The sequence below is a fragment of the Phyllobates terribilis genome, unplaced genomic scaffold (genome assembly GCF_046119375.1).
Source record: "Phyllobates terribilis strain yellow unplaced genomic scaffold, ASM4611937v1 Scaffold_1__5_contigs__length_1240528914, whole genome shotgun sequence".
NCBI lineage: Eukaryota > Metazoa > Chordata > Amphibia > Anura > Dendrobatidae > Phyllobates > Phyllobates terribilis.
In genome coordinates this window covers 211,570,180-211,583,198 of record NW_027362761.1, presented here as the reverse complement: position 1 = coordinate 211,583,198, position 13,019 = coordinate 211,570,180, and the positions used below count along the sequence as shown (strand labels likewise).

The 13,019-nt window shown below is 44.6% G+C and overlaps 1 protein-coding gene across 3 annotated transcripts in view; it reads right to left on the bottom strand.

Annotated features, from left to right (window-relative positions):
- The window catches only part of AOPEP (aminopeptidase O (putative)), a 731,576-nt gene extending 728,365 nt beyond the window's left edge, over positions 1–3,211 (bottom strand). For all 3 annotated transcript variants that reach the window (XM_073670973.1, XM_073670974.1, XM_073670975.1), the window contains exon 1: positions 3,093–3,211. The gene's annotated coding sequence lies outside the window, so the exon portion shown is untranslated. The remainder of the gene's footprint in view (positions 1–3,092) is intronic.
- Between the last annotated feature and the right edge of the window lie 9,808 nt (positions 3,212–13,019).

Below are 13,019 nucleotides of genomic sequence, written 5' to 3'. Positions count from 1 at the left end.
CAAATCTGCCCAAAAAAAGGACAATAAATCCACTACGTGAAAAGCAGATACGCCTAGAAAAACTTAATAGCTCTCTTGCCTGAAAAAAAGGTGTGTGCACATTCAATAAAGGATATGTGCACGCAAAGTCTTTTGCTGAGATTTTTGCAGCTGACAATGGCTATGTACACATGTAGTCTTTATGCAGTTTTTTTAAGAAAAAAATGAGAAGAAACTCCAAATTTTTGAGGCGTTTGAGCATTTTTGACGAGTATTTGGAGAATTTTCACTCAGTTTCTGGTCTGAAACCTCAAAAAACTCTGTGTGCAAAACTCTGCAAATTCCTTTCCAAAAACTCAAAGCTCCTCGAAACTTGGGAGTTTCTGCTCCAAAAACTCAACAAAAAAACTCTGAACACACCCTAAAGGTAAGGTGCGCATGATCAGGATTTGCTTGCAGAAATTTCTGCAGCGTTTCTACAAGAGTCTGCACCTCTTGACAGCAAAAACGCTGCAGAAGTTTCACAGCGTTTTTGATGCGTTTTTACCTGCAGATTTGCCATGTGTTTTTTCCAATGCATTGTATTGGAAAAACGCAGGCAAAAGTACACATAGAATTGACATGCTGCTTATTTAAACGCACATGAAATCCTGTCAGGAAAATTCCTGATCGTTTGCACAGATCTTGCAAAATCTCATAGAAAATGTTGGGATAAGGTTTGCAATGCGTTTTTGGGGCCAGTTCCACGCAGCTTTACCACATCAAAAACGCACCGTGTGCACATACCCTTAAGGTAGGATCGCACGACCATTTTCTCCACATCCGAGAAGAACAATATGATTATTCTGATCAAACTAATCAGAGTTTGATCAGTGTTCTCAGTTTTTTGCTCAGTTGAGAGAAAAAAAAAAAGTTTCTCTACCTTCTCAATTCTGTCAGTCTGTGAAAATCTTGACATTCAAGTGTGGTTCGATTTTTTAATTTTTTTTTTTCATGGATCCATCGACTTGCATTGCCGATTTTTATCCGACATTTGGATCAAAAAAATCGGACATATCTGCTTTTTTCCTCGGACCACTCTGTCCACCTCATAGAACAGCATATGTACGAGTGCTATCCATCCAAACCACGGCTGCGGTCACATGGCATGAGAGAATCAAGGCAATTATGCTAATGTCAATCGGATCAAACTTTGTCAGAGTTTGAGCGGAGTGTCATCTTACTGTGATACAATTCTCTCGGATGAATTACAGCACAGGTGTGGAGAACACAGAACTTAATTTCTTCATCTTCTCCATTGTCTCTGTCCGTGGATGTCGGACTGCACTCAGATGACATCCGATTGCAGTCCGATGCTTCACATGCACCCATAGACTTGTATGGGTGCGCATGATCCGATCATCGGATTCACCGGCAGCATGCTGCGATTGTTTTCTCAAGCCGAATTGCGCCATAGAATAACATTGGTCTGCGTGTTATTCAACAAAACATCAGATAACACTCAGCGGTGTTATATATACGGCAGTGTGAGCGAGCCCTTAGGCTGTGTTCATGCGGAGGTTTTTTGCATAGTTTCTGAAGCGAAAACTCACTATAAACCACATGTTTTGATTGGAGAGTTGGGCTATATGCACATGGCGTCTTTTAGCCCACGGCCCCACTATCAGTATTCAGTCAGTATTTTTTCTCAGGAGTGGGGGCCAAAACCAGGTGAGGAACAATCAGAGAAAAGGTATAATAGAAACAAGTCACCAATTCTGCATTTATTACCCACTCCTGGGTTTGGCTCCCACTCCTGAGAAAAAATACTGACCGAATACTGATAGTGGGGCCGTGGCCTTAGTCGCAAAGTTTTCCTTGGCTAAGCTGCTTCAGGAAACCACTGGCAGTCATTTTCTGGCTTTGCTGGCGTTTTTGTCGTCATTCTTTTACTTTATACTGTTAAGTATAGAGCGCGAAGAATGAGATTATCACCCCTTTTAACCGCTTTAGGGTTTCTGAACCATGGAGAGGGTAAAAGATGTGACAGAAGATGAAACACGTGCACAGCAATGTCTTTTTGACATTGCTATGCATTGTGCTCATTTTATGTGACGCTTTTGCGGCGGCTTCTGGGCAGAAACACGTCGTGTTCACATAGCCTCGTAAAGTTTCTGCTCTGAAAACTCAGCAAAAAAACCCCTCAAAACCTCTTTACTTGTTTGACTTGTCTGCAGGCTTGGACTGGCCCACAGGAGAACAGGAGAATCCTCTGGTGGGCCACCACCCTCTTATATGAGCAGTACGTGAATCACTATGTACAGACAAAGGCAGCATCTTATTCATATAACAATCCGCACAGTTCATTATTATATAAATCTGTGATTGAGGATAATGTCACATTTGTTTGTAGTTGAAAGTGGGGCTCTGGAGCAGGTTACTGGTGGGCCTTGGGCACCCCAGTCTGACACGGCTTGTCTGAGACTTGCAGTCATGCAATAGCCTTATCCCAATGAGGCTTGCAGTAATCCATGTGCTTTTCACCAAAACCACCCCCCATTAAATGAAAAATTTTAGTTGCTGGAATTTCTGCAACAAATCTGGCACAAGTGAATACACCACAACCTCCATGAGGATTCTTGCTCCTCTCTGACCGTGATCTGTGACGGGGGCTGTTCACGCACTTTTATCAGTAGAGAAGATGGATAAAACTTTGCTTCATGTAAGCGGTATACAGTATCCTATATCTCACTGTACAGCGCAGCTAGACGAGTGACAGACCTGCCGGTAAGGCCACGTTCACACATTCAGTTTTTGGTTAGCTTTTTACCTCAGTATTTGTAAGCCAAAACCAGGAGTGGGTGATAAATACAGAAGCGGTGACGTGTTTCTATTATACTTTTCCTCTGATTGTTCCACTCCGGGTTTTCGCTTACAAATACTGAGATAAAAAAACTGACCAAATACTCAACATGTGCACAAGGCTTGAGAGGTTCTTCAGCAGGCTCTCACTAGTGAACACGAAAAGCATGAGCTATCAGGCTGGTAGATGACAGGACTGAGGAGGCTGACCGTCCTGCATCCGGGGCTCGGTGTGTTCACCAGCAGAGCCGCCATTGCTCACATAACAATACCTTTCATGAAGTAAAGCTTTATCTGCGTCCAGAGATCACACAGCTGCTGCTATACAGAAAGTCTCCCCAGTACTGTCTGTGCTCCAAGCTCTCAGGCAGGAAATCTCGCCCTGCTCTCACCATCTCGTGAGATTTGGTCTGCACACTGAGGCATGCTGCAGTGTCCAAGTCAGATCAGTTTTGTCAGTCAGAGCATTTGACTCCTTGCTAAGGGGGTAAGGCAGGAATCACACATGGCTATTTTTTTTTTTTGTAGACGTCTTTGCTGCATTTTTTTGAAGCACCGCCAGAAGCTGGTTCGAAAGTTTCATTGTTGTACTCCGAGAGTCATAACCATACTCTCTTTGGCCAACTATTTTTTTCATGTTTTATTGTTTTTGGAACAATGAAATCATATTAAAAATAAAAGCAGCATTTTTTCGTTTGCCACATTCTAGGAACCTGCAGTATGTTAGTTTTAGTACAGAGCAAGTTGGCATAAAAAGCAACACATTTCTGAACAGGTGTAGAATATGTTCACACACAGCATTTTTGCAGTGTATTTTTCTGCAACCAAAATCTTCAGTCTTGGCATTAAATTTTTTATTTTTTTTGCTGCGGATTACGAGTCATTTGTCTACAGTACATGTTTAATTAACCCCTTAAGGACCAGAGCTTTTTCTGTTTTTGCTTTTTCGTTTTTTGCTCCCCTTGTTCCCAGAGCCATAGCGTTTTTATTTTTTGGTCAATATGGCCGTGTGAGGGCTTATTTTTTGTGGGACGAGTTGTACTTTTCAACGCCATTACTAGTTTTACCATATCGTGTACGGGAAAACGGGAAAAAAATTCCAAGTGCGGTAAAATTGCAAAAAAAGTGCAATACCACAGTTGTTTTTTATTTATTTTTTTTACCACGTTCACTGAATGCTAAAACTGACCTGCCATTTTTATTCTCCAGGTCATTACGAGTTCGTAGAAACCAAACATGTATAGGTTCTTTTATATTTAAGTGGTGAAAAAAATTCCAAAATTTGGTAAAAAAATTAAAAAAAAATAGCGCCATTTTCTAAGACCTGTAGCGTCTCCATTTTTCGGGATCTGGGGCCGGATGAGGGCTTGTTTTTTGCGCACCGAGCTGACGTTTTTAATGATAACATTTTGGGGTAGATCCAATGTTTTGATCGCGCGTTATTGCATTTTATTGCAATTTTGCGGCAACCAAAAAACTTAATTATGGCGTTTAGAATTTTTTTCTCGTTATGCCGTTTACCAATCGGATTATTTATTTTTTTATATTGATAGATCGGGCGATTCTGAACACGGCGATACCAAATATGTCTATGTAGGGTTTTTTTTTTAATATTTTATTTTGAATGGGGCGAAAGGGGGTGATTTAAACTTTTATATTTTTTTAATTTTTTTTATATTTTTAAAAACTTTTTTTTTTTCACTTTTTGCTTGCTTCAATAGTCTCCATAGGAGACTAGAAGCAGCAACTATCCGATCGCCTCTGCTACATACAGGGGATCAGCAGATCCCCTGCATATAGCAGAATTGGTCCTGTGCTATGAGCGCCGACCACTAGGTGGCGCTCATAGCGACCAGCTTATGACAACCACAGGCGTCTGCTGCAGACCCTGGGTTGTCACGCCCACCCATCGGTGACCAGCGATCACGTGACGGGGGTCGCTGATGGGCGGGACTTAGGACGCGCTTCCCGGAAGCGCGCGTTAAATGCCGCTGTCGGAGATTGACAGCAGCATTTAACATGTTAACAGCCGTGGGTGGATCGCGATTCCACCCGCGGCTGTTGCAGGCACATGTCAGCTGTAAAATCAGCTGACATGTGCTCGGTTCAGTGCGGGCTCAGTGCAGCAACCCTCACTGAACGGGGGGATTGCAACTTATGCGTACTAATACGGCATGGGTTGCAAAGGGGTTAATAACGTTATTTACACACGCGGTCAAAATTGTTGGTACCCCTCGTTTAATGAAAGAAAAACCCACAATGGTCACAGAAATAACTTGAATCTGACAAAAGTAATAATAAATTAAAAGTCTATGAAAATGAACAAATGAAAGTCAGTCATTGCTTTTCAACCCTGCTTCCACAGAATTTAAAAAAAAATTAAACTCATGAAATAGGCCTGGACAGAAATGATGGTACTCTTAACTTAATATTTTGTTGAACAACCTTTTGAGGCAATGACTGCAATCAAACGATTCCTGTAACTGTCAATGAGACTTCTGCACCTCTCAACAGGTATTTTGACTAACTCCTCATGAGCAAACTGCTCCAGTTGTCTCGTGTTTGAAGGTTGCCTTTTCCAGGCGGCATGGGGACTCTTATACTGTTTGTAAGGCCTGGGGGTGGGGTCAGGGTGCATTATAATATGTGGAAGGCAATGTGGGGTCCATTACACTATATGGAAGGTTCTCTGGGGCCCATTATACTACAAAGAAGGCAATGTGGGGCCCATTATACTATGTGAAAGGCAATGTGGGGCCAATTATACTACATGAATGGCAATGTGGGGCGCATTATACTACTTGGAAGGCAATGTGGGGCTCATTATACTACTTGGAAGGCAATGTTGTGCTCATTATACTACTTGGAAGGCAATGTGGTGCTCATTATACTACTTGGAAGGCAATGTGGCGCGCATTATACTACGTGAGAGGCAATGTGAGGCGCATTATACTACGTGAGAGGCAATGTGAGGCGCATTATACGACATAGAAAGCAATGTGGGGTGCGTTTTTGGTAAAATCGGTAACGTTTGGTGAATTTCTGTGGTTACGTGACTGCGGGCCAACTACAGTGTTTTTTTACAGTTTTGCTAGCATAGTGCTTGTCTATGATGAGCGGGGACACGTGGCAGATGAGTGGGGGGCTGGTGATAGCTCAGAACAGGTCAGATCAGCGGTGCGCTTTTTTTTTTTCCTGTAGGCGGTAGCTTTAAGTCAGGAAAGCGCGGCTAGCTAATCAGAGCACAGGAAGCATCCACAGTGTCCAGACACAAGGGCTTCTGCAGTTGGCTGCTGAAATCACATGTCCTTTCCATATAAAAAATGGCCATGTTCCCTCAGCGCCATTTTATGCATGTCACTAAAAGAGATAGACGCTGCAGAGTGTGCTCTGTGCTGTGTAATGAGAGATATTAGCTAGATAGATGGGCGCTTCTGTGGAAGTCAGATAGTGTAGATAATTCCTGCGCTGTGTACCTGTTCAATCGACCTTGCAGCCCTTTTTTATTTTTTTTATTTTGGTGCAATCACTGAGATTCTGACAGAAAGAGCAGGGCCCATGGCATAGAACAGTGTTGTGCAACTATTGTACTGTCTGTGCTCCATGCAGACCTTCAATCTATTTTTGCAGTTGCTAATGTGATAAAGCAAGCAAGCCCTTGTAGGCCACTTTTTGTTTTTGTGGGGTTGAAATTCAGCTATCTACAGAGCTTGTCAGTGCAGAGCAGAGAAAATTTTTTTTTCATTTGCTAATGTGATAGTGCAAGTTATGTTAGCCCAGTTTGTCATTTTTTGGTAGGTGAACAATAGCTGTTTTCAGAGTAAAAAAAAGTTTTTTTTCTGTTGCTGGCGACAGTCCACCAAAGATTTTTTTGTGTCGCAGACATGTTACACTCTGTTATAAGCCACCTAGTGCCTTTAGTGGCGGTTAAATTCATCTGTTTTCAGAGCAAAAAATAGATTTTTTCTGTTGCTAGCCAGTGCCCCAGTCCACCAAAGATTTTTTTTGTGTGGCAAACGTCATACACTCTGCTATACTTCCACTTCTACGTTAGTGGAGGTGAACTTCAGCTGTTTTCAGAGTAAAAAACATCCTCATCCACAGTAAAAAAATACTTTGTTCGGTTCCTAACACTATACAGCAGAAACATCTCAGTTTGAAATAGTTTGGAGAAAATCTCCTATGTTATATAGGCGTCATCCACAGTAAAAGAAAATACTTTGTTTGGTTAGTAACGTTATACAGCAAGCCATATCTTACCTTGTCATTTAGTGCCGCTGAAATTCAAGTGTGTGCAGAGCTGTTGCAGAGGAAAAAATCAAATTTTGTTTTGCTAATAGCGTGCTCCTACCACAGTATCTGAGCAACATGAGTGGGAAAAAGAGAGGTCGTGGTGGAAGGGGGAACAGGCTTGGTGTTCAAGTTATACGTGGGGTAGGTGGTAATGTTAGTGAAAGCACTAGTGAACCAACACTGTCATGTCCTATCCAAAGACAACTGACAACTTCTGTTACTAGACGGGCTACTTCACTCCCTCTCTTTGGCAGCCCACAGCGGCTTGTTGATAAGTGCCAGAAAGAGCAGGTGCTCCAGTCGATGGCAAACGCTGCTTCAAGTGGCCTCTCCTCTTCTTCCTCCACCTCAACATCACACACAGTACAGTCCACAGAGGTGGCACCCCAATTACCCTTGCTTCTCCCCGTGTCACAACTGTCCAAGCGCCCAACTGACTGTAGCAAACCACAGATGTGCAAGTCTGTAGAACTGTTCACCCATTCTATACCATGGGCATCAGAAGTGTACTCCAAACATTCAAAAAGTGTCAAAAAGAGGAGGAAAGCATCTGCTCCGATGCCCAATTTTTTTTTACGTTGGATTCGGGGCAGAACAAAGTAGGATCCGAGCAGGTTCCTGACCCTCGATCCTGATTGCTCGGGCGGGAGCTCAGGTCCCCTTCCTGCATGTTTGGCGCTCTTTAGAGAGCCAATGAACATGCAGGGATTGCCTGCCACACACTGTAATGCCATAGCCATGTTGGTTGTGGCATTATAGTGATTGGCTGGCCGCACAGCGTCATCAGGTCTATATAAGACCTGGCGCCGCAATGCACGTCACAGTCTACCCATGGAATCAGGTTGAGTAGGGAGAGCTGCTGCTGAGCTAGGGAGAGATTTGCTTCTTTATTAGTTAGTGTAAGTATACCACAACATCTACGAGGTTCAGTCAATAAGTAATGCCTCCTATTTTTTTCTCCTTTTAATTGGCAAGAAATTCAAATGCAATTACATAGGTTGAAAACCACAACATTAACGATTAATTTGTCACTTTTCAATATAATCTCCATCCATTTCCACAGTCTTGGTCCACCGTTTAACAAGGGCATGTATTCCAGCATGGTAAAAAGCATTCTTGGGACCCACCGTGCACAAACTTTTCTGTATCCCAGTTGTCCAATAATTTTCATCACACTGCCTTTACTGAGGCAGATAATGCCACACAATTCATCTGCAGTCACCTGGCGGTCACCACGAATGATGTCATTGACTCGCTGAATGTTGCTTGAAGTCACTGCGGTTACTGGCCTGCCACTCCGCATTTTGTCAGCCAACGGTGATGGCCCTTCAGCTGTGTTACAGCGACAAACCCATCGTCTAACAGTACTGACATCCACTGTTGCATCACCGTACACATTTTTCAGTCTCTCATGAATTCGAATGGGCGTTTCACCTTCTGCATGCAAGAATTCAATCACAGAACGTTGTCTAATACGAACATCGATGTCAGCCATTTTGCAAATGGATACAGTCCTGCCACCTGTTGGTGCAGGACGTTGCAATTGCTGTGGATTGGAGAAGAAAGTTTGAGGAATTGTGCCAAATTCGAATATTTAACATAACTACCTTATTTAAGGAGAAAAAAAATAGGAGGCATTACTTATTGACTGACCCTCGTATATATATCCATTTGAACTAACAGTCCTTCTGAGGACTAATCCAGCTGCGTCTATTCAATGGTGACAGCAGGAGTTATGCAGGCCGGCAGTGTATGTGGCAGACTGCAGTGCATATAGCAAGAGGGTCCATTGAACGTTCTGTTAGTTGTAACATACCTGGCGGCGCCCTTGCATGGTGGTCCATCTCCCACTGTGCAAGAGCGCGCACTTGATCTCCAGTCCAGAATGTCTCTCTGGCTTCCCTCCATGCTGTCTGTTTGTGTCTGTTTCTGCTGCTTAAGGGCGGCGCCCGATCACTTCCTGCTTTTTGTACCTGCTGTGGGTCACACCCCTTGTGCGTCCTCAGCCTATTGCTGTCTGTCACCTGATATATAACCCAGCTGCTCCAATCAATCCCTGCCTGAGCATTGTGTTTCATTCAGTGTGTGCTTGCACTCTGAAGGTGCCAGGTCCCGTTCTGTGTTTCTCTTGTCTGCCTATCCTGGAGGCTGTATTTCCAGGCCTGTCTGAACACGCTCCTAGCCTGTTCCTCCCGCCTTCTAGGGGCCGATTACCTAGACCCGCTCCTGTATCTTGTCTGTCCTGTCTGAACACGCTCCTTGCCTGTTCGTCCCGCCTCTCTGGGGGCCGTATTCCCAGACCCGCTCCTGTATCCCGCTGCAGTGTCGGTCTCTTCCGTACACTCAGTTCCAGTCTGAACTCTCTCCTATCCTTTACCTGTTTTGCCTCTATGTCCGTTCCTTTCCTTTTTCCGCAGAGTCTGAACTCGTTCCTAACTCCTGCTTGTTGTCTCTGTACTCCCGTTTGTGAGTTTGTGGTCCACTTGCTACTTCACTGCAAATACCCTGTGGGTATCTGGCTCTGCCTTTCTCTTCCTGTCTGTTCCGTGTGAACAGAGCCCTGTCCGTCCTGCTCTGACTCCTTGCTCACTGCTCCGGCAGCCTTGCTCCGCTCTGACCCTTTTGCTCACTGCTCCGGCAGCCTTGCCCGCTCTGACCCTTTTGCTCACTGCTCCGGCAGTCTCGCTCCGCTCTGACCCTTTTGCTCACTGCTCCGGCAGTCTTGCTCCGCTCTTATCCTTTTGCTCACTGCTCCGGCAGTCTCGCTCCGCTCTTATCCTTTTGCTCACTGCTCCGGCAGTCTTGCTCTGACTCCTTGCTCACTGCTCCAGGCGGCCTCGTCCTGCTCTGACTCCTTGCTCACTGCTCCGGCAGTCTCGCTCAGCTCTGACCCTTTGCTCACCGCTCCTGGCGGTCTCGTCCTGCCCTGCTCTTGCTCACCGCTCCAGGCGGTCTCGTCCTGCCCTGCTCTTGCTCACCGCTCCTGGCGGTCTCGTCCTGCCCTGCTCTTGCTCACCTCTCCAGGCGGTCTCGTCCTGCCCTGCTCTTGCTCACCGCTCCGGGCGGTCTCGTCCTGCCCTGTTCTCGCTCACCTCTCTGGGCGGCCTCACTCTGCTGTGTTTGTCCGCCACATCTGTGGTTCTGTTCCAGGGTCCCAGTGTGTACTGGGTCCTGTCCCGCCTGTGTTCCTGCCTGCTAGTGCCTTCCTGTCTGCACTCTAGCCGTGCTTGCCTGTACCCCCCTGCCTGCATACCCGCCTGCCTGCATACCAGTAGTGCCTGCCTATTCCCACCAGTCTGTGTGCCAGCCTAACCAGTCTGTTCCTGTATTCCCCTGTGTGGGTCAACAGCCGTGTCCGGGGTCTGTCCTGGAGTAGCACCTGGTCCCTCTGCTCGGTTCCTCCTTGGTGCACTGGCGTCGTATGCCGTCGTGCGACCCTGGTCGGATCGGGTGAATACCTAGTTACGCCCCTCCAGGCATTCACTCTCCGGCACGGTCCAGTGGAATCACACGCACACGCCGCTCAGCCCAGGCGTGTGCATTACATTAGTCAAGGTATTCCATAATATATATATATATATATATATATATATACACAGTACAGACCAAAAGTTTGGACACACCTTCTCATTTAAAGATTTTTCTGTATTTTCATGACTGTGAAAATTGTACATTCACACTGAAGGCATCAAAACTTTGAATTAACACATGTGGAATTATATACTTAACAAAAAAGTGTGAAACAACTGAAAATATGTCTTATATTCTAGGTTCTTCAAAGTAGCCACCTTTTGCTTGGATGACTGCTTTGCACACTCTTGGCATTCTCTTCAAGAGGTAGTCCCTGGAAATGGTCTTCCAACAATCTTGAAGGAGTTCCCAGAGATGCTTAGCACTTGTTGGCCCTTTTTCCTTCACTCTGCGGTCCAGCTCACCCCAAACCATCTCGATTGGGTTCAGGTGTGGTGACTGTGGAGGCCAGGTCATCTGGTGTAGCCCTCCATCACTCTCCTTCTTGGTCAAATAGCCCTTACACAGCCTGGAGGTGTGTTTGTGGTCATTGTCCTGTTGAAAAATAAATGATGGTCCAACTAAACGCAAACCGGATGGAATAGCATGCCGCTGCAAGATGCTATGGTAGCCATGCTGGTTCAGTATGCCTTCAATTTTGAATAAATTCCCAACAGTGTCACCAGCAAAGCACCCCCACACCATCACACCTCCTCCTCCATGCTTCACAGTGGGAACCAGGCATGTAGAGTCCATCCGTTCACCTTTTCTGCGTCGCCCAAAGACACGGTGGTTGGAACCAAAGATCTCAAATTTGGACTCATCAGACCAAAGCACGGATTTCCACTGGTCTAATGTCCATTCCTTGTGTTCTTTAGCCCAAACAAGTCTCTTCTGCTTGTTGCCTGTCCTTAGCAGTGGTTTCCTAGCAGCTATTTTACCATGAAGGCCTGCTGCACAAAGTCTCCTCTTAACAGTTGTTGAAGAGATGTGTCTACTGCTAGAACTCTGTGTGGCATTGACCTGGTCTCTAATCTGAGCTGCTGTTAACCTGTGATTTCTGAGGCTGGTGACTCGAATAAACTTATCCTCAGAAGCAGAGGTGACTCTTGGTCTTCCTTTCCTGGGGTGGTCCTCATGTGAGCCAGTTTCTTTGTAGCGCTTGATGGTTTTTGCAACTGCACTTGGGGACACTTTCAAAGTTTGCCCAATTTTTCAGACTGACTGATCTTCATTTCTTAAAGTAATGATGGCCACTCGTTTTTCTTTACATAGCTGCTTTTTTCTTGCCATAATACAAATTCTAACAGTCTATTCAGTAGAACTATCAGCTGTGATTATGTAATTTTTAATAATCTAATTAACAGAAGCAAGACAGAGCTTGTTTCGTTTAATGAGATTTTTCATTACAGCATCAATTCCGACACCCTATCTCACAAGAGGACCCACAACAACCCCCCTCCTCGTCCTCCTCTTCATTATCCAGAGAGACCTTCTCGCATTTTAAGGTAAATACATGCATAGTAGTCCTACCACAAAACATCTAACCTATACAGGCTAGTAATCATAGTCTTTATATATCCTGCTACAGGTCCTAATCAGCTCTGGATCCCTGGAAGACTGACCAAGTAGTCTATTTTTAATATAGCTCGACTCCATGGTTTTATACTAATTTATGTATCCATGAAATCTCTAAACGTATTTTATGAATTAATAAAATAATAAAATTAACTGAACATTTGTAAATCCACCCATTATTATCCTCTTACAATCCTCACTTATCTTCCTCAGTGTATCAGCGTAATGGTTTTTTAAATTTCATTTTAACATTTTACCACCTTATCTGGCCATGTGGTGTGTGACACATCATCAGACACATACAGTACAGACCAAATGTTTGGACACACCTTCTCATTTAAAGATTTTTCTGTATTTTCTTGACTATGAAAATTGTACATTCACACTTAAGGCATCAAAACTATGAATTAACACATGTGGAATTATATACTTAACAAAAAAGTGTGAAACAACTGAAAATATGTCTTATATTCTAGGTACTTCAAAGTAGCCATCTTTTGCTTTGATGACTGCTTTGCACACTCTTGGCATTCTCTTGATGAGCTTCAAGAGGTAGTCCCTGGAAATGGTCTTCCAACAATCTTGAAGGAGTTCCCAGAGATGCTTAGCACTTGTTGGCCCTTTTGCCTTCACTCTGCGGTCCAGCTCACCCCAAACCATCTCGATTGGGTTCAGGTCTGGTGACTGTGGAGGCCAGGTCATCTGGTGTAGCCCTCCATCACTCTCCTTCTTGGTCAAATAGCCATTACACAGCCTGGAGGTGTGTTCGGGGTCCTGTTGAAAAATAAATGATGGTCCAACTAAACGCAAACCGAATG